This window comes from Pseudorasbora parva, chromosome 2 (assembly GCF_024679245.1).
Source record: "Pseudorasbora parva isolate DD20220531a chromosome 2, ASM2467924v1, whole genome shotgun sequence".
Lineage (NCBI taxonomy): Eukaryota > Metazoa > Chordata > Actinopteri > Cypriniformes > Gobionidae > Pseudorasbora > Pseudorasbora parva.
In genome coordinates this window covers 2,160,297-2,187,095 of record NC_090173.1, presented here as the reverse complement: position 1 = coordinate 2,187,095, position 26,799 = coordinate 2,160,297, and the positions used below count along the sequence as shown (strand labels likewise).

At 39.6% G+C, this 26,799-nt stretch overlaps 1 protein-coding gene and 1 pseudogene across 2 annotated transcripts in view; both read left to right on the top strand.

The window, feature by feature from the left end:
- LOC137089837 (uncharacterized) overlaps window positions 1-18,360 on the top strand; it is a 44,226-nt pseudogene extending 25,866 nt beyond the window's left edge.
- Window positions 18,361-21,454: 3,094 nt separating this feature from the next.
- LOC137090312 (zinc finger protein 271-like) overlaps window positions 21,455-26,799 on the top strand; it is a 31,890-nt gene continuing 26,545 nt past the window's right edge. For both annotated transcript variants that reach the window (XR_010907839.1, XM_067454240.1), the window contains exon 1: window positions 21,455-21,677. The gene's annotated coding sequence lies outside the window, so the exon portion shown is untranslated. The remainder of the gene's footprint in view (window positions 21,678-26,799) is intronic.

Below are 26,799 nucleotides of genomic sequence, written 5' to 3'. Positions count from 1 at the left end.
ACACATGTACTGTAGTAGTGATGATGGTGTTAATGATTTACTTCAGATATGAGCGAGAGTGAGCTTCAGTGCATCGCGCTCGGACTGCAGAGAAAGTTTTTTGTGAAAAAACAATTTTCTTTCGACCTGCGGAGCCTAATAAAAGTTAAGCAGAAAATATGGTAGGCTAGCTTATGAAGGCAATAACTGCACTTGTTTCAGAGTAATGTTAATGTTAACCCTTTTTTCCCTATTAATGTTTGCTGCATCCTTTGCATTTATGGCTGATCTAAATTTCTCTAATACAGGCGGATCAAAGAGAAAATGCAACCGCATGTTAATCGCGCGTTTATCAGTTGAATAAATATTGTTCTGCGTAGTTTGAAGAGAAACATTTTTAAATCTTTATCACGGATATATATATATATATATATAGCCTTTTTTTATCAGGAAGAGGGTGGGTGGGGGGTCAAGGCGTTTTTTAGGAGGGTCTTGAGACCCCCCAAGACCCCCCCTGGCGCCGCCGCTGGATCACACCTTCAGGTTCGGTCAGAAATCTTTGATGACCAGTTGTCCTTCAAAGACCACATCTCAAAGACAGCTCAGTCATGCAGGTTTGCATTGCACAACATCAGGAAAATCAGACCATTCCTTACGGAGCATGCAACACAGCTTCTTGTCCAAGCCCTGGTCATTTCTAGACTTGACTATTGCAATGCGCTTCTGGCTGGACTTCCATCTTGTGCAATCAAACCGCTGCAAATGATCCAGAACGCTGCAGCACGTCTTGTCTTCAATGAGCCCAAAAGGGCTCATGTCAGACCTCTATTCATCTCTCTGCATTGGCTACCACTCGCTGCCCGGATCAAATTCAAAGCCCTGACTCTTGCTCATGTATCTTCCACAAGCTCAGCACCCACATACTTCGACTCACTCCTACGAGTCTACACCCCCACCAGAAGCCTTCGCTCAGCTAATGAGTCTACACCCCCACCAGAAGCCTTCGCTCAGCTAATGAGTCTACAACCCCACCAGAAGCCTTCGCTCAGCTAATGAGTCTACACCCCCACCTGAAGCCTTCGCTCAGCTAATGACCAAAGGCTTGTGGGGCATGAAATCCCTCTCCAGAACTTTTTCTTTCATTGTTCCTGGTTGGTGGAACGATCTTCCGTCCTCCATACGCACGACAGAATCACTCGCTTCATTCAAAAGACAGGTAAAAACTCATCTCTTCCATGAGCACTTAATCTTATCATAAAAAAATAAAATAAAAAAACCTCTTCCTCCTCTGTTTCTCTTTTCTTCTTCCCTTTTCTGTTTTTTGCTACTCTTAGCAGTATACAAATCTTGGTATTTAGGGCACATTTTGCGTTTTCTTTGCCTCTTCTTGACAGATCGCTTCCTGTACTCCTGAGTTGTAAGTCGCTTTGGATAAAAGCGTCTGCTAAATGCATAAATGTAAATGAACCAGCAGGGTCCTTCATATTATTGTAATTTTCTTTGGGGTAGCTCTATTTCCTAGGGTAAGACATTACCTAGGTGGTGTAGTTGGATTTTTTTTTATACTTTTAGCCAAAGGTTTTTTATATTATATAATGCGCATGGATGCTTTACAGACCAGTTAACCAAGCAACAGTTGGGCATCAAACCATCAAAAGGACAAAACAAAAATCACACAGAGGAAACACATTAAATAAATTCATATTAGATAAACTTAAATTAAAATTAAACCAAAATGTGTTTCATGCAAAAATAACCCAACTCCGCTTAACCACCAAGCATATAGCATCCTTAAACGTACAATGGGGAAAACAAAAGGAAAAAGGACAAAACTAGTCCGCCAAAAGGGCCAAAACCCTCTAGCTGATCAGTGTGGGTGAATTAAGGGATTGTGTACTTGCTGCTGCTTTTCCGTAAATTCTCTCAATACGTGTGATGTTATGTTCATCTTCATGTCTGATTCTTTCTGTGAGAGACAGCACATAGGGGAAGGCATGAGGTTCTGGAGAGCTGAGGGCTACACTATTGGCCATTTCTTGAGCTAAATCCTCAGGATTTGATGTAGGATCTGAAAATCCAGGAGTATCAACAACGGACACTTCTCTCCCTAAAACAGCCGATGTATGAATGTCACAGTGTTTTGTGACGGAGTTAAAGCTTCGCTCAGATTTAAACAGCTTTTTTCTCATTGGGGTTAGGTATAAACATTATTTTTTGTTGTTGTAAATGTTGGATGGATTGTCTCTAGATCAAACCCTATTCCTCCTCTGGGATCATCAGAGTCTCTGAAGAAACTTTCTCTGAAACTGCATTGATTTGGACCTTCAGCCGTTGGTTCCCATTGAAGTCCATTATGAGGAGAAAAATCCATTCTTTTACACTGAAGAAAGAAAGATATGAAAATCTGGGATGAGATGGGGGTGAGGAAACTATTAGGAAGTGAACTAATCTTTTAATTTCACTAACAGTATTGACCTATGGTTTTATGTTAAAGTGATGTCAATGTCTTTGCATAAAAGTAATGATGCTAAGATATTATTTAAAGTAACTCAATATTATACAGGAAAGAACGTTGACATGTTTAATTAATATTGACCTTAACAATACTTTCGTTTCTAAGGTTGAACATTTGTAATGGCTTCAATCAATCTTTGGACTTGGTCATGTTTAGGATGTCCTGTGACATTATTAAACACAAAGTATCTGTTGCCAAATTTCTGGACAACTTTTTTTAGATCCTCTGATTCTTCTATTAAATCCTCTATGGTCTGTCCTTCTCTCTCATCTCATCTCCTCTGGTGAAAATGATCCAGGTGTTCTTTATGAGCCAGTCTGGCAAATAATCTTCAATGATTTCAACGGTGTGTTTCTCTTCTGTGGTGAATCTTGTAGGTCTGAGCACCAGCAGAATCACAAGCGGCTCTGGAGTAATTAACTCCGGAAGCCCCTGATATCCCATAAACATCTCTTCAGGGGTCAGTTCATTTTCTGGTCTTGTGTTAATTGTAGCTATAGGTAATTAAGGGATTTTTTTCTAAATAAAACTTTAAATATATTAAACTTCATTATTAGAAAACTGTAATTACACGTGTTCAGTTATATAATAGTGTACATGTAAGTTAGGTTAAAGTGTATTTTAGTTCACATGATTGCATTGATAGGTGTATGCCGGAGTCAGAACCAATGAACTGTGAAACTAGTTTTGGCAGTCTTTAGACGGGCTCTGTTGAAATGGCTTCCATCCATCTGGGTGGGCCGCTGTGGTTTACTGATAGCAGTTAGCACTAGGCTGAATGGGCTATCCGAATCGGCGGGAGACGGGACTCCGGAGCGACGAGTAGAACATCCAAGACACACAGGAACACCACGCAGACAGGACCCAGATGAACTGCAATAATCTGACAGCAAAGGAGAGTGAGAACCTCGTATAAATAGCCCCGGTGATGAGTGCAGCAGGTGTCCGTGATCAGAGTGAGAGTAATCAGAAACCACACCTCCAACAAACCCACACACACAGAAAAGGTGAGACGATGCATTCACCCCTCCCTCTAGGAGTGCCTCCTGGCGCTCCCAGAAGGACCTTCCTGTCGATTGTAATCATCGATGAGAGTGATCCAGTATGTCCCTGGCAGGAACCCAACTTCTCTCCTCCGGACCGTAACCTTCCCAGTCCACCAAGTACTGAAATCCGCGTCCCCTCCGTCTTGAGTCCAGAATCCGATTTACCGAATAAGTAGGTTTACCATCTACGAGACGCAGTGGTGGGGGAACCGGGACAGGCGGGTTAATGCGGGAATAAAAAACGGGCTTTAATTTGGAAACATGAAATGCGGGATGTATCCTCCTATACGTAGGAGGCAGTTTTAGGCGAACAGTCACCGCTGTGAATGGGCCAATAAATTTGGGGGCTAATTTATTACTCACGGACCGCTAAGGAATGCTCTTAGTAGAAAGCCACACTTTTTGACCCACGACGTAAACGGGAGGTTTAGACCGGTGGCGACCGGCTTGGGCTCTACTCCAGGTCTGGCGACACCTCTGGATAATGCGTAAGGAGAGGGGACCACGACCTCGGATTCCAGACAGGGAAAAATGGGTGGCTGGTACCCTAAACTACACTTAAACGGAGATGGGCCCGTGGCCGACACTGGTAACGAGTTATGTGCGTACTCAACCCAAGAAATCTGTTGACTCCAGGAGGAAGGGTTCTTGGAGACCAAACATCGCAACACTCTCTCAAGATCCTGGTTGGCGCGCTCGGTCTGACCATTGCTTTGGGGATGGAAACCCGAAGAGAGACTCACAGTGGCCCCCAGTAGTCTACAAAACTCCCGCCAAAATTTGGACACAAATTGGGGCCCCCTGTCAGAAACCACGTCTGTCGGAAGGCCATGTAAACGAAAGACGTGATCTACGACAGCCACCACTGTCTCCTTGGCTGAAGGTAATTTGGCCAAGGGAATGAAATGAACCATTTTTGAAAACCGGTCCACGACGGTTAAAATCACCGTCTTGCCCTGGGAGGGCGGTAATAAAATCTAGAGCGATATGGGACCAGGGTCTCGAAGGAACAGACAGCGGCTGGAGTAACCCATCTGGAGAGCGATTGGAAGTCTTAACCATGGCATACACCGAGCACGTCAAAACAAATTCCCGAATATCGCGAGCCATCCCCGGCCACCAGAACCATTGCTTGACTAGAAATCTAGTTCTATTAACCCCTGGGTGACAAGCTACATTGGAAAAATGACCCCACCGAATAGCATCGGACCGGACCCCCTCAGGCATAAGCAAACGACTCGGTGGGCCACTGGGCAGAGGCGTTACCCCTTCTAAGGCCTTCTTGACCTTCGACTGGATCTCCCATGTGAGTGTTGAGATGATAAGTTTCTCTGGAAAAATACACTCCGGAGTAGACGGGCGTTCGGAACGATCAAAAATGTGCGATAAAGTATCTGGTTTGGTGTTCTTAGAACCAGGACGTTACGAAAGAGAAAAATCAAAATGTCCGAAAATAAGTGCCCACCAAGCCTGCCTAGAGTTAAGTCTTTTGGCAGATCTAATGTACTCCAGATTCTTATGATCGGTCAGCTACACTAGACCACCTGAACGCCGTCTTGGAGGAGGTCAACGCGGTCAGAGGTGCGGCTAGTTGGTTGTAATTACGAATAAAACGTCGGTAGAAATAGGCGAACCCCAGAAACTTCTGCAGGGCCTTAAAAAAGTGTAATAAATTAACACATCCCTTTTGAGAGTGTATCTAAAGAGTCTAAGGTCTGAATTAAATCGAATGAATAAATTAGTACATTGTGTTACATTCAAACTCATAATTGTTTGTAGATGAATATTTCCCAATAGTGAAGCAGCTGCTGAGAATTATCTCTGAAAGGTTATCGCTCACTGTCAATAAAGCACTGATCGTCTGTGATTTTAACATTCACTCTGTGACACTGCTATATTAGGTATACTTTATTATTCAAATGTGAAGAGGAATGAAATACTGTAAAAAACAAAAAACATATAGGTATGTTATATAGGTATTCGGCCCCTAATTGAAGTTCTCTGTCTATGGCATTTGGGATTTTTATGTTTGGTGCAGAAACATCTTGGATTTGGCCAAATGGACTTTTATTTTGACAGGAGAGCACCTTGGAAAAGGAAAGCCTTCTGTATCAATCAATCAATCAAAATTGTATTTATATAGCATAATAAATACAACAGTAGTTGGCCATTGTGCTGAACAAGAGGATAAATACATAAAAATAATGCAATAATAAAAATGAGTTTACATCAGAGACACTAATTTAAAATCTTTAAAATAAAAAATACAAAGAAAATTTTAAAAAACAGTCAAATACAGTTATAAGCCTGAGAAAAAATGTAGATTTTCAATTTAGATTTAAACTCAGACTCTGTGGATACCAATCTTAATGAAAGAGGAAGTCTATTCCACAATTTTGAACCAATAATAGAAAAAGCACGGTCACCTCTTGTCTTAAGTCTAGATCTCGGAACCATCACCAGTCTTTGATTAGATGACCGTAACGATCTAGCAGGGTTTTTTAGTTTCAGTAGATCTGAGAGATATTTTGGAGCTGATCCATTTAGGACTTTAAAAACAAAAAGCATAATTTTAAAATCAATTCTATAGCAAACCGGCAGCCAGTGCAACGCTTGTAATATTGGGGAAATATGATTAAATTTCCGTGTTCCAGTTAACAGCCTAGCTACCGCATTTTGGACCATCTGGAGACGACTGATATTGGATTGGCTCATCCCAATATAAAGAGAATTACAATAGTCAAGTCTCGATGAAATAAACAAATGTATCACTCTCTCAAACTCTGCAAATGTTAAAAAACTCGTAGCCTTAGCTAATAATCTTAATTGGAAAAAACTAGATTTGATTACAGCATTAATCTGCTTGTCAAATTTAAGGGCAGAATCAATAATAACACCCAGATTTTTCACAGTGTGTTTTACATTAGGGACCAAATCTCCCAGGTCACCATCAGCACTTGCTAAAACATCAGTGGACCCAAAAACAATAACCTCACTTTTGCTCTCGTTTAGATGTAAAAAATGTAAAGAAAAAAAAAAGACCTAATATCAGACAAGCATGCTGATAAAGAGCTTAACGCTTTGTCATTTTTCTTTAAGGGCATATAAATGTGGGTGTCATCAGCATAAAACTGAAATGACACCCCATGTTTAGAAAGAATAGTCCCCAGAGGAAGCATATACAGTATTGTTCAAAATAATAGCAGTACAATGTGACAAACCAGAATAATCAAGGTTTTCGTATATTTTTTTATTGCTACGTGGCAAACAAGTTACCAGTAGGTTCAGTAGATTCTCAGAAAACAAATGAGACCCAGCATTCATGATATGCACGCTCTTAAGGCTGTGCAATTGGGCAATTAGTTGAATTAGTTGAAAGGGGTGTGTTCAAAAAAATAGCAGTGTGGCATTCAATCACTGAGGTCATCAATTTTGTGAAGAAACAGGTGTGAATCAGGTGGCCCCTATTTAAGGATGAAGCCAACACTTGTTGAACATGCATTTGAAAGCTGAGGAAAATGGGTCGTTCAAGACATTGTTCAGAAGAACAGCGTACTTTGATTAAAAAGTTGATTAGAGAGGGGAAAACCTATAAAGAGGTGCAAAAAATGATAGGCTGTTCAGCTAAAATGATCTCCAATGCCTTAAAATGGAGAGCAAAACCAGAGAGACGTGGAAGAAAACGGAAGACAACCATCAAAATGGATAGAAGAATAACCAGAATGGCAAAGGCTCAGCGAATGATCACCTCCAGGATGATCAAAGACAGTCTGGAGTTACCTGTAAGTACTGTGACAGTTAGAAGACGTCTGTGTGAAGCTAATCTATTTTCAAGAATCCCCCGCAAAGTCCCTCTGTTAAAAAAAAGGCATGTGCAGAAGAGGTTACAATTTGCCAAAGAACACATCAACTGGCCTAAAGAGAAATGGAGGAACATTTTGTGGACTGATGAGAGTAAAATTGTTCTTTTTGGGTCCAAGGGCCACAGGCAGTTTGTGAGACGACCCCCAAACTCTGAATTCAAGCCACAGTACACAGTGAAGACAGTGAAGCATGGAGGTGCAAGCATCATGATATGGGCATGTTTCTCCTACTATGGTGTTGGGCCTATTTATCGCGTACCAGGGATCATGGATCAGTTTGCATATGTTAAATTACTTGAAGAGGTCATGTTGCCCAATGCTGAAGAGGACATGCCCTTGAAACGGTTGTTTCAACAAGACAATGACCCAAAACACACTAGTAAACGGGCAAAGTCTTGGTTCCAAACCAACAAAATTAATGTTATGGAGTGGCCAGCCCAATCTCCAGACCTTAATCCAATTGAGAACTTGTGGGGTGATATCAAAAATGCTGTTTCTGAAGCAAAACCAAGAAATGTGAATGAATTGTGGAATGTTGTTAAAGAATCATGGAGTGGAATAACAGCTGAGAGGTGCCACAAGTTGGTTGACTCCATGCCACACAGATGTCAAGCAGTTTTAAAAAACTGTGGTCATACAACTAAATATTAGTTTAGTGATTCACAGGATTTTTTTTTGTACAAAATAGTTTTGAGTTTGTACAGTCAAAGGTAGACACTGCTATTTTTTTTAACACTCCCCTTTCAACTAATTGCCCAATTGCACAGCCTTAAGAGCGTGCATATCATGAATGCTGGGTCTCGTTTGTTTTCTGACAATCTACTGAACCTACTGGTAACTTGTTTGCCACGTAGCAATAAAAAATATACTAAAAACCTTGATTATTCTGGTTAGTCACATTGTACTGCTATTATTTTGAACAAGACTGTATAACGAGAACAAAGCAGGGGCCAGAATGGAGCCCTGAGGGACTCCATAATCCAAAGACGATACAGATGAGGAGAACCCATCAAGACAGACAGAAAATGTTCTAGCATTCAAATAGGACTTAAACCAATTTAAAGCACAACCTTCAATTCCCACACATTGTTCAAGTCGTGAGATCAAAATTTTGTGGTCATCAGTGTCGAAGGCAGCACTTAAATCTAACTGTAAGAGTATAACCGAATCCCCTGAGTCAACAGACAACAACATATCATTGAAGACTTTTAGTAAAGCTGACTCAGTGCTGTGATGTTTTCTAAACCCAGATTGAAATTCTTCACAAACACCATTTAACTCCAAATGCTTCTGCAATCGCTCCAAAACAACTTTTTCTAAAAAATTTGAAATAAAGGATAAATTAGAAATAGGTCTATAATTTGAAAGAATTATTGGATCAAGGCTAGGTTTTTTAAGCAAGGGTTTAACAATTGCATGTTTTAAGTATTTAGGAACAACACCTGTAAGAAGAGACTTTATTATAGCTAAAATGCTAGTCCCAACAACTTCAAAAACCTGCAGCAAAAAATGGGTCGGAAAAATGTTGTGTATACATGTGGTAGGTTTAAGCTGCTTAATAATATCCTTAAGTGAATTAAAAGAAAGTGTCTGAAATTCCTTTAAAGGTAAAACACAGAGAGTGAAAACAGATGGATCGTAGCTTGTTTGTACAATGTTTTGTCTTATAGCAACAATTTTACCTGTGAAAAACTTTAAAAGCTTTGACAAACAGAAGCTGATGCATTAAAACAGACAGTACTCACAGCGCTCACAACTGAATTTAAAATAGTAAAAAGCATTTTAGGTTTATGGGAGTTTTTAGCTATAAAATCAGAAAAGTACTGGGATTTTGCAGCTTTAACTGATTTTTGATATCGAATAAATGACTCGCGTAATATTTCATAGGATACTTGTAATTTGTCTTTTTTCCACTTTCGTTCAGCTCTACGACAATCCCGTCTAAGTTCAAGTATAGTACTAGTTACCCAGGGTTCAGCTTTAAAAAATTTCAGTTTTTCTCTTAGTGGAGCCACAGAATTTATTATGTCACTACTGATGGAATTGAAGAACATTAAATGATCATCAACATTAGACAGATTCGAAAGGGTATCAAGACTATAACTTTGACAAGCCTCCTTGAAAAGAACCGAAAAATCATCACTAGAGGATGGAGTAAAGGTGTGAATCTGCTGCGAAAGCCTTATATTTTTTGAGGCTCCATTTAAAACAGAACAAGTAAATATAACAGGCATATGATCAGAAAAACTTAAATCAAGGATTTCAAGATCACGAATAGAGATACCATGCAGCAACACAAGGTCTAATGTGTGGCCTTGTTTGTGAGTTGGACTGTTTATCATTTGAATGAAATCAAAAGAGTCCATCAAATTAGTAAAATCCTTGGCTAATGAATTTAATTCACAACAAACTCGAATATTAAAATCCCCCACAATCAAAAGACGATCATACTGAAGGACAATATCTCCTAAAAAGTTTGCAAACTCATTTAAAAAATCCTTATTTGGTTTTGGTGGGCGGTAAATCACAGCGATGGTTAGCTGATCTGTATTCAGTTCAAATAAGAGGACTTCAAAACTTAAAAACAATTCAGTCTTTTTAGGTCGGCAACAAAAGCTGCTTTTAAAGACAGACGCAAGCCCACCGCCTCTGCCAGAGAGTCTGGGGCAGTTCAAAAAAGAACAATCTGAGGGCACAAGTTCAGAAAAAGGGCTAGTATCCCACAGACTCAACCAAGTCTCAGTCACTAATAGAAAATCCAATTTGTTTTGGGTGAAAAAATCTTGCAGAATAAATGTCTTATTTACAAGTGATCGTGCATTTACCAGAGCCATCCTGACACACACTGGATCGCAGTCCGGCTGTGCTGCACGGCGCAGCGAACGGAGATTGCAGAGATTCACACCGCCGCGACGAAGACGCGGTGTTCCACAGCGGGAAGGGCTTGAAAACATATCCTCTTGGGTCACAGGTAAAATCCATAGATAAGCCACCTCGAGCGAGCGCCGCATAACAAAACGGCTAGACCCAAGCCATGACGCGATTTTAACATTAAACTTAACTTAAGTTTAGCCGCAAAACCCCCTTGCTTTCCTCTTCTCTTGCGGCGTTTCCTTCCAGTAAAGATCCATGGCAACCGGCTTCCATAGGCCGAGTCAGACGAGTCAAACCTCAACAGAGTCCCTTATGTTCAAAAGCATTTGACGGTCGTAGACAATTTAACTAAAAACATTTTGAGTTAAGAAATAAATAAACAAAAACCAAATAAAGAGACCAAGCAGCAGACAGCCAGCCATGTACACCGGCGCCATCTTACTTTATGTGTAAGTGTAGAAAAGAAAAGGCCTGTAATAAAAAAGGCCAAGCCAGGTTTATTTCAGGAGCATATAATGAGGAAACCGGGTTGTGTGACCAGTGCCAGACAGCTGAGACTGTAGAACATGGGCTTATTTGTTCAAAATATGAATTACAGAGAATAGACATAATAAAAGACATGGAAAAAAATAGGACATAAGGTAAAGAGTATAATGGACAGCAGTAGAAGTGAAGAATGAATCAAATATTTGATTTGCTTTCTGACTAAAACAGGACTAATGACAAGAAGATGATGACTAAAGTATATGGGAAATAATTAGAACCAGAAGATGGCAGTAATGCAACGTCAAGGATGCAAGCTGCCGTTAAAACCCAAAGAAGAAGAAGACGATTTCAGGAGCATGGATCTGAGGTGATCCTGTTTGTATACTCCAGCACGGAGGCAGTGGAGCGGGAACACAGACAGCAGGAGAGAGTGACGCAGGGACTCGACATATCTCCATAAAGTTCGATGAAGACAGAAACTGCTCACCAGAACACTACTGTGTTTGAACGCATCAGCGAAGCGCACTCCAGTGTGATGTTCTTTTCAGCCTCCTGGGCTTTGGCATCATTTCCAAAAGCAAAATTTTTAAACCTTGGGTCCAGCAGTGTGGCAAGTGCCAAGGCTCTGAAGGACTCAAACCCCCACATCTGGAGTGCAGACCTTCTTGCAGATGTGATCCTGACACGAGCAAAACATATGAGTTATATTATTGACAACAATATGACATTTATAGCCAATTACATAGAATGGCCATTGTGGCCTACCTAATTGTATAGTTGATTCATGTGTTGCAAGTCCTTTTTTCTGTGCAAGCTTGTGCTGCAACATCCTGTATAAGTTTCGAAGCTGACACCCTCTGTTCCTCTGACAACTCTGTTGTTGCTAGTTTAAAGAGTTGCAGTAATGACAATGATTCTTCAATAATGTCATACTCAAAACTTGTCAGAGGAGCAATATCACTCTTTAAATTTGAAAGTGCAGCGCCCACTGGCTCTCGTTGCTCATGCAATCGTTGCATCATGTCAAATGTGCTGTTGCATCTGGTGTCCACCTCCTGTACCATCTTCAGAGTTGGTCTGCCCATCGAGCCCTGCATCTCCACAAGCTTGTCCTTTGCTTTGCAGCTGGATCGAAACAACCCCACAATCTTTCAGGATTTCTGCCGTATTTCATTGATGACATGGGTTTGATCTAGGGCCTTCTTCACAATCATGTTCAAAGTATGGGCAAAACATGGGACACGTCGAAGATTGAGTAGCTCGGCACTTAGGATCATGTTGGATGCATTGTCTGTCACCATACACAGAACTTTGGAGGTGATTCCCCACTCAGCCATTAGCAATGATTTAGCCTCCATGAGTTGCTGGGCTGTGTAGGCTTGGTAAAACCTCCTTACACCCAGTACAACAGTTGGCAGCTTTGCCTCTGGTGTTATGTAGTGGCAAGTTACACCAAGGTATCCATCCATATTAATGGTGGACCACATGTCAGCAGTAAGGCTAACAAGTTCTGCCTTTTTTAGGTCCTCCATGGTCTTCTTCTTGGTGTCATTGTACCTTTCGGTGACCATGGTTTCAAGCGCCTTCCAGGATGGGAGAACATAGCTTGGATCAAGCTTGTTCACAAACGTCATGTAACCCTCATCCTCCACAACGGTGAAGGGCTGCAAAACCTTCACCACCATGTTTACAAGAGCCTCATCCAATTCCCTGTGTCTACCTTTTAAAAGAAGATAAATATAAAAGATGAAACATACTTCAAGACAGATAAGTTGGGAAAAAATATAGAAATAGTGCACAGATATTACAAGCTATTACATTATTTGGAAACCTTTCTAGACAAACAAGTTTGCTAAAGTTTATGATCTGACAGACACAGATCAAACTGAATATAGAACTACAACAATTAGGGCTGGTTGGCTGTCAAATTGTTAATCATATGTAGGCCTATACATGTTTTTCAATGAATACAGTAGCTATGTTTGTGAAGTGATATATTTCAATATTCACAGTAAAGCTGTGTTTAACACATTTGGGAGTTGTGATTAGTACATTACTTTGTAGGGGTGGTTGACACAGGAATAGCCTAAGCCTTTTTAAAACTATAGACCTTCTACAGTCTGCCAACAACACTTTGTGACTTTATCTGAATTATATTTCAAACAATGCATACATTGCTTAGATGGCCCAGCAGTGTCAGTAGCAGGCCTAGGTACAGGGGGAATATTACCATCCTCTGCACCCTCCAAAATGGCAGGATGACTGCTCCTCAAATGGCGCATCATTGATGATGTACTATTGCAGTAGGCTAGCTGCCTATCACAAATCATACCTCACTTTATTTGGGGTTTCCAAATGGAAATGTTTCCATACCACAGATGTATGACATCTCTTATGTGGAGCCTCCATATCTATATCAACTATGAATCTCTCTCTATATATAATAATCTATATCTATATAATTCTATATCTATATAATTCCATATATTTGTGCTATCTGTGCTATCTGTCACTATCTAACTTTGCCTATTAATGTGTCACTAGCCTATATCTATACTAACTATCTGTCACTGTCAATACCTATCAGTCAATATATCTCATTTAAATCTAGCCTAAACATAACTAACCAAAGCTTACTATAAATCTCACTACTATCACAAAATCACTGCTATCACAAAATGTATCTCTTCTCACTAAACCCACGAGGTGAAGATGGATTACCTTCACTTTTAAACTGTGGGGAATTAGGTTCATTCAGATGTGTGACTGTGCGGTTTGTTCCCGCCCCTTGCAATCAAAGCAGTTTCGACAGGCGCACCTGATGAAACACTTCGGTGCTTCGGTTAGCGGTAGTCACGTGACATGGGTGTGTCGAATCACAGTCTGGAGCAGTTTTTCCAAACATCTGCGCTTCGGGATCTCGACACAGCTTCGAAACGTCAGTTTCGCGTCAGCCATCCCTAATCTTTGGTTATCCTGAGATGGGAAAAGAGGGGTGGAGGATGAACCCCAGAACATAAAAATGACAACACATGATAAACTCATGTCAGAAGTGCGAGTGGTAAATACGGTCTCATTTCTCAGGGTCAAATATTAAGTGGGCAGGTCTCATTTGATCTCCAGATTCTTCACTAACACTGTGATACGGAAGTGGAATTTAAACGTGCTCTGGATGAATTAAAGGAAGGGTAACAAAACGTCAGTATAACTAGTATATTTACCAGCAGTATGCATAAATAAAATGCATAATTTGATCTTTCAATTAGAGAATGAGATTTACAGAAACAGATTTAAAATCTCTAGTTTAGCTTTTGAACTCATCTTCTGTGCATTTGATGAACAGGCCAAGTCTCACTCAATGATGCAGATCTGACTGAGAATCGTTTCATTTATTGATTGATTATGTAGTTATAAAGCATACCTTGATCTTTCAAATAGATCAATTAGAGAATGAGATTTACAGAAACAGATTTAAAATCTCTAGTTTAGCTTTTGAACTCATCTTCTGTGCCTTTGATGAACAGGCCAAGTCTCACTCATGATGCAGGTCTGACTGAGAATTGTTTCATTTATTGATTGAAATGCCTGCGTTCCAGATCTAACTGTTCAGATATATTTTCATTGTCATTAGTCATATGTTGGAAACCACTTGTGGGCGCTCCCAGATTTCAGCAGTGCTAAAGACTGGACATAATAAACATTATTATCACTCAACTGATGTGTGACTATAGCCATGCACATGTTTTATGCACCTTAAAGTGTTTACATACAGGAAGTTGACATGGCTGTATGCAGTAAACTTGTTTAACATAACTGAAAATAAATTATTAGTTTCAGTTTTTTATTTTTTTGTTGTGGTATTTATGGAGTCATTCGACCTTCTGACCATTTGGATCTCTGTGGTGTTTAAACCCTGTGGAGGTAATGCCTGAGGTTAACTAAACACACAGCTTTCATTACATGTCCAGTAAAATAACTTCCCCGATCAGATCCCATGCAATCTAACGCTCTCAGAGACGATTAAGGATCTGATATATTTCCTCAGGGCAGGAGAGAGTAAAGCAGCACATTATAATCCATGTGTTAAACTCTCCCTGAAGACAGTTCATATCTTCTTTAGAGACACTGGACACAGGAACTTCTGAAATAAAGAAGTGAAACTAACAGTAACGCTCTCGTGTCGAGCCTATACTCACAGTGTTGAGCCAGTGGGGTTAACAGTATGCACTTTATCACACTGAAGCTCATCTTTCACAACCGTTGGCCTGTCAAAGCCTGCTCTCTATTGGGTTATGGTTATGGTTAGGGTATGGCACATCACCATAAGATGGGACAGTTCCTATTACAGTATACATCTACTGTAATTTACATTTATTAATGAATGAAAAACACATCTACTGAATTTAAGCGAAGCAACACTTCTCTGTCAGGCACTGGTCTAGTGTCACTAATAACAGCTATAGCCGGATTTCAACACTCTTCACAACTTCAGAGGAAGTTAATAAACCACAGGAGGAGCTGATGATGATAAAGGAAGAGCTGTGACTATATAAAGAACAGAAAGACTGACAGAAACAGAAAATGTCTGATAAGTGTGATCTGTGTCTGCTGGGACTGATCGTTCTCTCTTCTCTTCTCTCAGGTAAACACATCTGTATTTTCTCTAAAGACATTTAGTGTGTTAGTCTGGAAAGAGTTCATCTGATCATGATCAGTTTATTCACGCTGTGATCTCAGAGTTGTGTATTGATACACACAGATCATACTGTATTATTCCTGATACTGGACATAGAGTCAGTCAAACATCTGAGGATGAGAAATGATCTTCATATGAAGAGTGTGTGAGTGATCTGAGCAGCTCTCGGATGAAGAACAATACATCATTCTGGAGAGTGTGTTTGCATTAAGTGAGGAAGAAAGACTATGATTTAAATCTGCTTTTTATGCTTGTATGTTTTATGGTTTTATTAATAATATAATGATCAGTCAGATGTTCTGTGTTTCAGGTTCCAGTGGAGTGGATCATGTGTTCATCAGTTCTGGTGGAAATGTCCGTCTGTCCTGTAATAATGCTCTTTCTGACTGCACATCAACTACATGGCTCTACTATAACAAATTCAGACATTCAGCTTTAGTTGAACTGATTAATGGAGGGAGAATAAAGGAGAAAGACACAGAGAGACATGAGAGTCTGAGTCTGGGGTCTGACTGCTCTCTGAACATCAACAACGTCACAATAGAAGATCGTGGATTATACACCTGCAGACAATATGAGAATGGACAGAAACAAAGACCTGATTCTTATGTTTATCTGTATGTTCTTCACGGTGAGTTTATGATTATATGGCCAATTTAAAGGGGCAGATTCTCTCTTTAATCCCAGATGATTTGTGTTTCAGTGTCTCCATCATCATCATCATCATCATCATCATCATCATCATCATCATCATCATCATCATCATCATCATCATCCTCTCAGACTGAGATCAGTCCAGGCCGCTCTGTGACTCTCTCCTGTCAGTTGTATTCATATACTGGATCCTCCTGTGATTATTTGGTCCGTTTTCAGGATATTAAGTTGTTGTGGGTGAATCAGGCTGGTGTTGATCTTCAGACAGACTCCAGATATCAGATATCAGCTCCAGATCGCTGTAACATCACTCTGACTACAACACTCCTGAATGAAGATCACAACAGAGAGTGGAGATGTGAAGTTACTCAGAGAAAACAACTCAAGACCTCGGTCACATACACTGTCAAGTATTCAGGTGAGAAAACACTCTTTGAGGTGCCAAGTCTCTGTTAGATGTGCGGTATATAATGACAGATTATGCTGGAGTCGTCTTGTGTGTTAAATTATCCCATTCTACTAAATAAGTTTACATTGGTTGTCTGGTGCTGTATATGTGCCTGAGCAGTTTCGTTACACTGTTTCTTGGACTGGATTACTCTCTTTTGTTTTGTAAAGTAAAGTTTAAACTGCTAAAAGATCTAATACACCTCACCTCTTCTTCCTCCTCATCCTGATGGGCAATACAATGATGAATCTGAATGATCATTCATCCTTTACAGCTCAAGATGATACACAAGTTACTAAAGGTACACCATCGCATTCCCATGAGCAATGGTTTCTGCTTTCGGCTTTATAGTTGGCCCGTCTCTGACTCTGAGCTCGATCTCTTCTTCAGTCGCAGTGATTTCTGTCGCTTCAGTCGCTGTTTTCCTTCTGGCTGTTCTCTGGATGATCTGCAGAAAAAGAGCTGGTGAGTTCCAGATTTACTCCTTCAGAACAATTAAAACCCGATCTCAGCAAACAACCACATCATGCTCAGACTGAATACGTGCCAGAAACATGTGGATTATCTCACACTCTCAAACGGTTTATTCCTCTATTCTCAGAGTTATCAAGTCAACATTCGTTTCTACTGGTTCAACAGCATCTTATTGTTAACATTGTGTTCTTCATGTGTGTTTTATCATAAATCATAAATTTCACGAGGCACTTGTTTTCAGATAATACCAGAGGGACTGTCGACTCGGCGGTGAGTTCAGTAATGCAGTGATTTAGATCTGATTACGGTCTCTAAAGCTCAATAAAGTGTCCGTTTGAACTGTTTGTGTCTGAAGGTCAAAGATGAGAATGACCATAAAGGGACGAATGAGACGATCAACATGTCCATTCCTCCTGCTGCACGAGCCAATGTGAGTCAACCATCACACATTACATTCACTGTCTGCTCTATAATGGGATTTACTCAAAGCTTTTGTGTTCTTCTCATCTTATAGTGAGAGAGATGTGTCTGATCTGTGTGTGTTAAACTTCATTCTCTGATGTTTAGGAGCAGACCGATGATCATGTGACTTATTCTGAGGTCACTTCCGTCAATATAAAGCCAGTAAAATCCCTCGATGTGAGTAGATAGCAGCAGCACATTCCCTTGTTCTTCATCACTGTCCACTTCTCTCATCTATATGAGTTTGACTCTCAGATAAATGAGGCTCATGCTCTGATAATAATCATCAGCACATTGATGGGCAGAATCTGTGCTGTTGTTTCAGGATCATGATGATACGGTGACTTACGCTGCCATCAGAGGAACAGAAGATCAACCACAGCGCAGGATGAACTTTACACCTCTGTGAAGAAGAACAAGAGCTTCACTAATCAACATTAATGACAGAACATGAGCTCATCATATCAGGAGCAGACGGGAAGCTCTCATCTCTCTGGTGTTTGGAGGAATTACGTGATGAACAGAACTGTCATATTTGATGAACATCAAACCATTCAAAAGCAATATACAGTAATGTTTCCTACATTTCCAACCCAATGCAACAGAAACTACTCTTGATTTCGGCGTGTATGTATATATTTCCTCTACAAAAAGACTGTAGAATTACTGTTCACATATTGTCATAAAATATTCTCTATTCTATTTGTTGCTAAACTAAATGTCAGCTCTTCATTTTTTCATAAGTGTTAACCTCAATCTCCAGGTTTAAGTGATGCGATGTAATTTACCCAACAGGACTTCTTTAGTCTGCTAGATATAATACACTGAGTAACAGACTAGACGGCAGACATCACACTTTATACTAAAATAAATGTCCATAAGTAACAACTTGTTTATTGTAGTTTGTTAGTCTGTGCAAACATTAAATGCATTTTTCTGGATTCAGGATCTTGGGTTTGTATTTTTTATTGGCTCAAGCAGGTTTGTATATTTGTGTGGAACCACATGACGGCTTTTTTGAAGAACATCTCACTTTTGTTAAGTCCTAGTCAGGATGGAACATTTACATGTTTTTTTCTTCTTTTTAAACCGTCTGTGTCACTGCAAAATCACTTGGACTTTAGATAGCGCTTGATTTGTGGAAACTTTTACAATGATATTGTCACGTTTCATTGTTTCTCACTGCTCTGTCCTCTGACTTTCAGGCTGCCGATGAATAAACAGTCCAATCTATTAGATAAATCAGCTTTATAAGAGCAAAAACAGCCATCTGACGGGACATGTTAGGCTCCAAACACTGTTCTGGGGAGCGTTTCCCAAAGGCATCGTTAGCCAAATATGGTCTCACGTTCTGTTGAACTCTGTTACGCTACGTTCACACCAAACGCGAATTGAGCGTCAAAATCGTGTCTACCGCGTCTAGTTTGATGTTTTGAATCCATTCGCGACTCCGCAGCTAATTGGACGCGAGTAGAAATCGAGCATTTGAACCGAAATATACGCGCGTTAAAGGCGCTCCAGGTGAAATATATTAAGCATTAACAGCCACACATGTGGTTCAGCCAACACACTACCTGGATTATCTTCACTGCATGTATATTTAAATAAAATATAAAGTTATGAAACTTTACTTTGCCCTCAGTCAAAATGATTTGGTAGGCAACAACAGATTAATTGGACCAAAGATCGGCCTTTAGATGTACACAAGACGAAGTATATGTCAAGTTTAACCTCTACAGAGACACCCGAGCCAGCGGCAAATTCCAGAAGGTCTGGCCGAGGAAAGGCTGCTCTCGCTGGGGTTAACGAGCGCTGAGCGCCCGGAGATCGCCTGGAGCTCACAACTCCAAAAACGCAAGAGTGTTCTTTTTAAATAAGCTCTGTCTATGAGTAAAACATCCTAGGTAAACCACATATTTTAGCTTTAAACAACTACATTATCAACTGAAAAGCATTAAAACTACATTTAGTGACAAAATATCAGTATTTTTTTAATTATATGCAGGGTTTCTCATCACGTGGCAGCAGCAAGCAGGCTCCTCATTGGTTAACGCGGCGCGAATTGACGGCAAAGTTCAAATTTTTCAACTCGGGCGTAGACGCGAATTCGCTTTAAATGCGTGAATGCACAAAAAGCACCACACGCACTCAATTCGCTTCAAATTCGCGTAATTCGCGTGAACAAGGCGGAATCGTGTCCATCGCACCGCAGGAATCGTGTCTATCGTGCCTCAGGACCTCCAGACGCGCGTCAACGCGCCTTTCCATTGACTTAACATGGAAATCAATCGCTCCAGACGCTCTATTCACGTTTGGTGTGAACGTACCTTTAGTACATGAACGTGCGAGCATAGCTGAGAAATGCACGTACGAGAAATGTAAATAATTTCTAAAATATTTTACAGTACGTTTTTTTGCGTTTAAAGGCACAGTATGTAGGTTTTCGCCATATTAACGCATTACATATTAAAGGTAGGGGAGGTAGGAATTGGTTAAAAAACTTTTTTTTCCAAACTTGTTTAAACTTTCTTTATATATCAATACATAATTAAAAAGTAAGTACTCTGAAAAAGAAAGTATAAAAATTGAGTGTCTGTAGACCTCTCAGGACTGTTTTAAAGACAGCTCATTATTTCCATTCACTCCACCTTCTCCCTTCTGGGCTCTTTCCAAAGCCACGCCCCCAAAACACATGAGCGCGCCTCACCGACCAATCAGCTGGAAGACGCATTATTGACCTCAGACGAGCAGTGTGCATGTAGTGACATCATGTCAGAATCACATGTAATAAAACATCTAACTTTATCAGTATGAATATAAACAGATAAGATGTCTTTTTGTCCTCACTATCAAGCTAGAATGGTAAAGTTTAAAATATATTTTTGTCTGATTTGGTAACGAGCTAGTTATATTTATAAGGCAAAGAAAACAGGTAGCATCATGTTTTTCCAATAACATCAGTTATACTGTAATGAAGATGAATTTCGGGTAAGATTCATAACATATACAGTGTTCTGCATGTAAGAGTTTCCATGATGAAAGCATTGTTGATTAGTAGCAGCTAAAGCTAACTTAGCTCTAAAAAAAGTTCCTGGATGCAGTGTACTGGCTTTTACACATGCATTTTGTTATCTAAAGTTGAATTTTGCAAAATCAACAGCGATCAACTTGAGCTAAGCATATTGAATATTTACCCTACCTTTAAAGCATCTTTGGTGTTTTCATGGTTTCCACTGAAATCAAGGGTAGCGCGGTTATGACATCACTGACAGGTGACGCAATGAAGGGCTCGGTGTCCTGAAATTAAAATAGCTGATCAAATCTTACATATTGTGCCTTTAACTCTTCATTGAGTCTTTAAATTAGCACCTTTACAGAAAAGAAAGGGGAAAAAATCACTTCAAGTCAAACAGTAAAAAGTGCAGCTGTTTTTGCTGTGATGATATTTTTGGAGCTGGACTTTCTATAGAATCATGATCACAAGTACCAATTTTATTCATGATACACAAGGATAATTATGCTATTAAATGTGCCATTGGATATTTTATATGTAGGTGTTTTTTATATATTAGGTTAAAGATCCATGTCCAATTGTTTGTGTGTGTGTGTGTGTGTGTGTGTGTGTGTGTGTGTGTGTGTGTGTGTGTGTGTGTGTGTGTGTTTTGTTTTTAGCTTTACATGTTTTAAAAAGCTTAATAGTGTATTTAATTGCATAGTAAATATTCACCCACCACACATGACTGACATTAAATGAGATTGCTTTGTCTTTCCAAATACACTTCAACATTTTGTTTAGTCACCATTCACAATAGAGGCTTAATGGAGAACAACAATTACAATGAACTCTAAACAACAGTTTTTACAACAACAACAATAACAACCAAAATATACCGTTGTCGGTCGATGACGTCGCCGCTCGCGCGCGCGCCCCTCCCCCATTGCGTTTCAGCGGCGAGTCTCTGAGGTGAGTCGACAAGTTCGCGGTATTTCTCCTCATATTTACACACCATCACACACACTTTATACAGTTTGATAAAGCAACAGACTCATTTCTGTATTGTTCTCATCGGGCTCAGTGCTACTTGAGCGTTTTTTCTGGCGTCTTCCTCCTGAAATAAACATTTAGTGCAGCAGCAGCGAGCTTGAGAGGAACGCGTTGAGTTCATTCAGACCTGAGCGAGTGAGTGTGTGTGTGTGTGTGATTGTTTCGATGTTTGAGTAAAAACTGTTACTGAAGGTCAAGTCAAAAGGCAAAGTTTGAGATCTGTGATGGGAATTTGGGTTTTAGGTAAATTTTCACTTGAGGAAATCAGAAAAGAAGCAGGCAGTTTGTAATCGCAGTTTTCACTTCTTGATTCCAACCCTAACGCCGGCTTCACACTGCACGCGTAAGCAGGGCGTAAGCAGCGCGTATTTTTTTCGGCGCTCATGTTAACAGATGAGTGCATTCATACCGGCAGCAGAGGCAGCGCAGCGGCGCGTAGCAGGAGCAGAGCAGAAGCGTCAGTGCCGCGATCGTTTCGGCGCCAGGTCTATTTTTGACCCGCTGCTCACGATGAATTAAAGCCACAGTACATTGTTCTGATCAAAATTAACCGAAAAATAACACATTTAACCATGAAATAATTTAGTCAAGTGTTCCGTGTGTTTCTCAGTCACCATATGACACCCGGCGCTGTGAGAAAAAAAAAGTTCTACACAAAAAACGAAGCCACTGCCATAAGTTTTTGCCTGAACTACAAAACTAACTTTAAATAATGTATGCCAGTTTAGCTTAAATTAAATATGAATTAAATTATGTATATATGATAACTATATGCTGGCATAACAGAAACGATAAACAAAAGCACGTGGTGTCACAGGCAGTGTTCTTCAGAGTGCATTTGGAAAGACAGCAATGGATGACACTCTTCTCATCGTGAAGGTTGAGAAGCACACAGTTCTCTATAATCCACACAATTTGCTTTATAAAGACTTGCAAGTGAAGGAAAAAGCATGGGAGGAAGTTGGTGAGCGTGAGCGGCTCTTGGTGCTGATGGTAAGTCATTTTAAAGTGTTTTTGACAGTCTTTCGTTGTCTCACGAACGAACAACTAAATATGGATAGGTAAATAAAATATACACACATTAATATAGCACACATACAGTATATAGACATGTAGATAGTCTATAATGTGCGTTTTGTCATTTTTTAAAAAACTTTGTTAGATAATTTGCTCATTTAGCCTACAATATATCATTAAGAAGTTTCCTCTTAGTTATTACAGTCATTTATGAATTATCTTTAATAGGTTTATGATGGGTAATGCATGTAAATTTGATGCCTTTCCAATATTTCAAGACAATTCCCTGAAGTTTCTCTTTTTAGCAGTGTGCTTTTCATGGACATAGTGCGATGGCCTTTCTTCTATCAAAAACTTGCACTAAACGAAATAAATAAAAAAAACATCAGACAAGTGAAACGATTTTTTAAATATAAAATTAGCTTCATGATAAATCTTTGCTTTATTTCCATTTCATATACATTAAAGAGAAATGCAAACTTATCCATTATAGAGTACTCTGTACACAACTGCGCGTGACAACTGCGCGTGACAACTGCGCGCGACAAACGCTGCCTGTGTGAAAGGAAAAAGTGCGCGCGCTGCTACTGCTTTACACACGCGCTGCTTCGGCCCTGCCTACGCCCTGCTTGCGCGTGCAGTGTGAAGCCGGCGTAACACGTTAATTCCTCACAGTTTTTAGTCAGAAATGGTCATACTCTTGTGCCAAAGTTTTTTAAGTTGCCAAACTGTCTGAACATTTGTCATCATCTGCTAAATAAACTGACTGTTCATTAAATTGGTAATGTACCGGTACGTGTTTATTTATGTAATGCTGCTGCGTGACTTTGACGGGCGTGCGCGTTGAACGTTCAAACACTCAAAGTTACCATGGAAACGGGCCGGACACGCGCCTGTTATTTTCGCTGCTTTCAGGTAAGTTTAGTCCCTAAACATTACACAAATAATATAAAACTGTTCCGTACACGTTTCTTACTTGTAATTGGCACGCTTCTGTCGAATATTTACTTTATTAAAATTGTTCAGTGTCTTTGAAAAAGTCCGTTAGCATCTCAACCGTTTTCAGAACAGTTTGCTAATATACTTAGCTCTAATGAAAGTGAGTTTTTAATCACGTCTTTATGTGCAGAAGAGAGGCTTTGATCGTTTTTTTTAGGTTTGCTGGTAGTCTGTCAATGGGTTATTGGAAGTGAGCTAATTTATTTAACCTAACTATAAGTTACTGTTAATGTTATTACAGGAAACGCCAAAATCAAATGAAATGATCTTTCACGGTAAACAAATTACATAAATTACATTTAATGTTTAATTATTTAATACCAATTACGTTCAATTTTTCCCTCCTGTGATTTCAGTAAAAAAAATAAAAATACAACAACGGAGGCAAAGGATGGTCCCATGGGCTGCTGACAGAGAAGGGTAAATCTCATTAAATCTTTCGTATTTTTTCTACAAAAGGTAACACTTTAGTAAAGTGAACAATTCTTAGCTTGCACATTTGCTGTTTATTAGTATTATTAAGCACATATTAATGGATGACCTTATACTACAACATCCCTAAATTCTTCCTGGTATCTAACTAAACTTAAACGCTACAACAACTACCTTACTATCTATTAAGCAGTAAATTATGTATTTGAGGCAAAAGTTAAGTGAATGTTTCCCATACCAAAGTGTTACCATACAAAATATTCCACCTATATCACCATGCATGTTATTTTCTTATGCAAAATGATTTTTTATTACAGTTTGCAAGGTTCTGACAACCACACGTAAATAACATTGAGCAATGTAAAATAAAGTAATCCTAAAACAAATTATGTTAAGAAATTATTGTATATATATACTCTGTATATTCTACTTCTCTTATCTGCGTTTCACCTCTGCTCTAGCTTGTCTCCTTCTAATAAGCCTGACATTATATCTCTGTGATAAACTGTTTATGTTCCTAGATTCTTCCATGCTGATGGCCTGCACTCCTGTTGAAGAAAATCTCAGGCTAAAAACTAGATGACTGGTAAGCAAAACCTCAAAAATTATACTACTGTTCAAAAGTTGGGGGTCTGTACATTTTAAAAACATTAACTCCATGTTGTTACAGTGAGACCGTCTGAAAAGCCTTTAGGGTAAAATAATCAGCAAAATTAGACAAGGTGACAAATGTAATGTGTTATGGTTTGTATTTATGATCAACTATTATGATAACAGGATGTTATGGTCTTAAATACTTTTACTAAATACTTAAATACTTTAAATGCTGACTGTGGTTCATAGGGGTGTGCATTGGCACTGCCTTCACGATTCAATTCGATTACGATTCACCAGGTAACGATTCGATTCAATTCGATTCTACGATGCATTGCGATGCATCAAAATTCTACTGCACACAAGGCACATTTTTCATCAGTCATGAGGCAATACAAGCAGATATTAAACAACAGATTTTATTGGCTGCTATGTGTCTCCTGTATCTTTGACATAAAAGTTATTAAATAAAATCAAATGTAATTAAATCAATTTAAATGGTACATGGTATTGGATATGGCATTTTCAAACCTGAAAAAGAAAACAATCAAAATCACAGCTTTCAGTGCTTTTTGTTTTTGTTTTGTTTTTACACACAGTGAAATAGCAGCTCTAAGACAGGGCACATCCTGAAGTCCTGTGCAAATATTAAATGTACAATGCGGGAAGCACGGAATCAGTGAAGGTAGCTCTTGTCGGTTAACTTATACCGGGGCTCAATTGTTTTAAGCATGTGGCGAAACCCTGCATTTTCTACCACAGAATAGGGTCGTAGATCCTTCGCTATAAAACATGCCACCGATCGTGTGATCCTCTTTGCTCTCTTGGAGTTGTGTGGCAATGTTGACACTAGCGACTCGTCAATTCTTGGCTGGGATGTGTTGACATTTTGTGTTGTTGTTGTTGAAGTTAACTCAGGATGCCAACAATCGACATGGTTCGTAAAGTTAGTTGTATTGCCAACGTGCTTAATTTTAGTGTGGCAGATTTTACACACCGCGTAAGACTTGTCTAGTTTCCCATTCACTTCATAAAATCCGAAATGTGCCTAGATGTCCGCTTTCCAAGCTTTGGGCGCGTTTTTAATAACCCGTCTATCGTGGTCATCTCCCTCCGCCTCAGCCATTTTGCTTGTTGTTGTTGTTGTGCTTATTCTCCCGGAACCGGAAGTATTTGAAACTTCACAACTTTATTGTCCGCCAGAAAATAAACAGTGACATAATCGATTATGGCACTTTGCCGCATCGATGCTGAATCGTTCATGCCCCGCATCGCGATGCATCGCCGAATCGATTATTGTTGACACCCCTAGTGGTTCAGGTGGTCAACAACTTTAGGCATTTAAGTTATTTTTCCGCGTACTCACTGCTCACTCTATTAGCCTCTAAAATGTTTGAATTATATCACAATACAGTGTCAGAGGGTAAAGATATCATTAGAGTTCTTACAGTTATTGCTGTGCTCTTATTACCAGATCAGATATAAAGCCCAGCGTTTGGTGCTGAGATTCTTCAGGACAAGGCCTTGATGACATCTACAATTAGTACATGAAGATGGTGAGATCCCCAATAGCTGCCACTATCCCACATCAAAAGACTGAAAACAACAGGCTTCAATCTGTATTAAAGGTATAGTTCACTCAAAAAATAGACTGTGCTGTTTATCTGCTGGGCTTCCGAGATGTAGGTGTGTTTATTTCTTCAGGAGAACACAAATGAAGATTTTTAACTCAGCCGTTGGTCATATAATGCATGTCATGGGGTGTATTTCTATGAGAGTAAAACACACACAGACATACGAATCCATATTAAACACAGCGGCTCGTGGCGACACATTGATGTCTTAAGACACAAAACGATCTCTTTCTGTGAGAAGCACAACAGTATTTGTGTTATTTTTTACCTCATATCAGACGAATCTCATCTAGTGTTCCCAACGCCATTAGTTCCATCTAAGAAGGTCAAAACCCGGTGCGATCATAGATATATGCTTTATTAGTGCCTGCATGGATCGGTCGAATGAGGCATCTACGTTTGAGCCGGGATTTTGACCTACTCCTCCTAAATGAGATTCGTCTTATATGAGGTTAAAAAATAACACATACAGTTGTGTTTATCACAGAAACCGATCGTTTCGATGTGTAGCCACGAGCCACATGGTTTAATATGGATTAATATCGCTCGTATAATGCATGTCAATACACCCCATTGACATG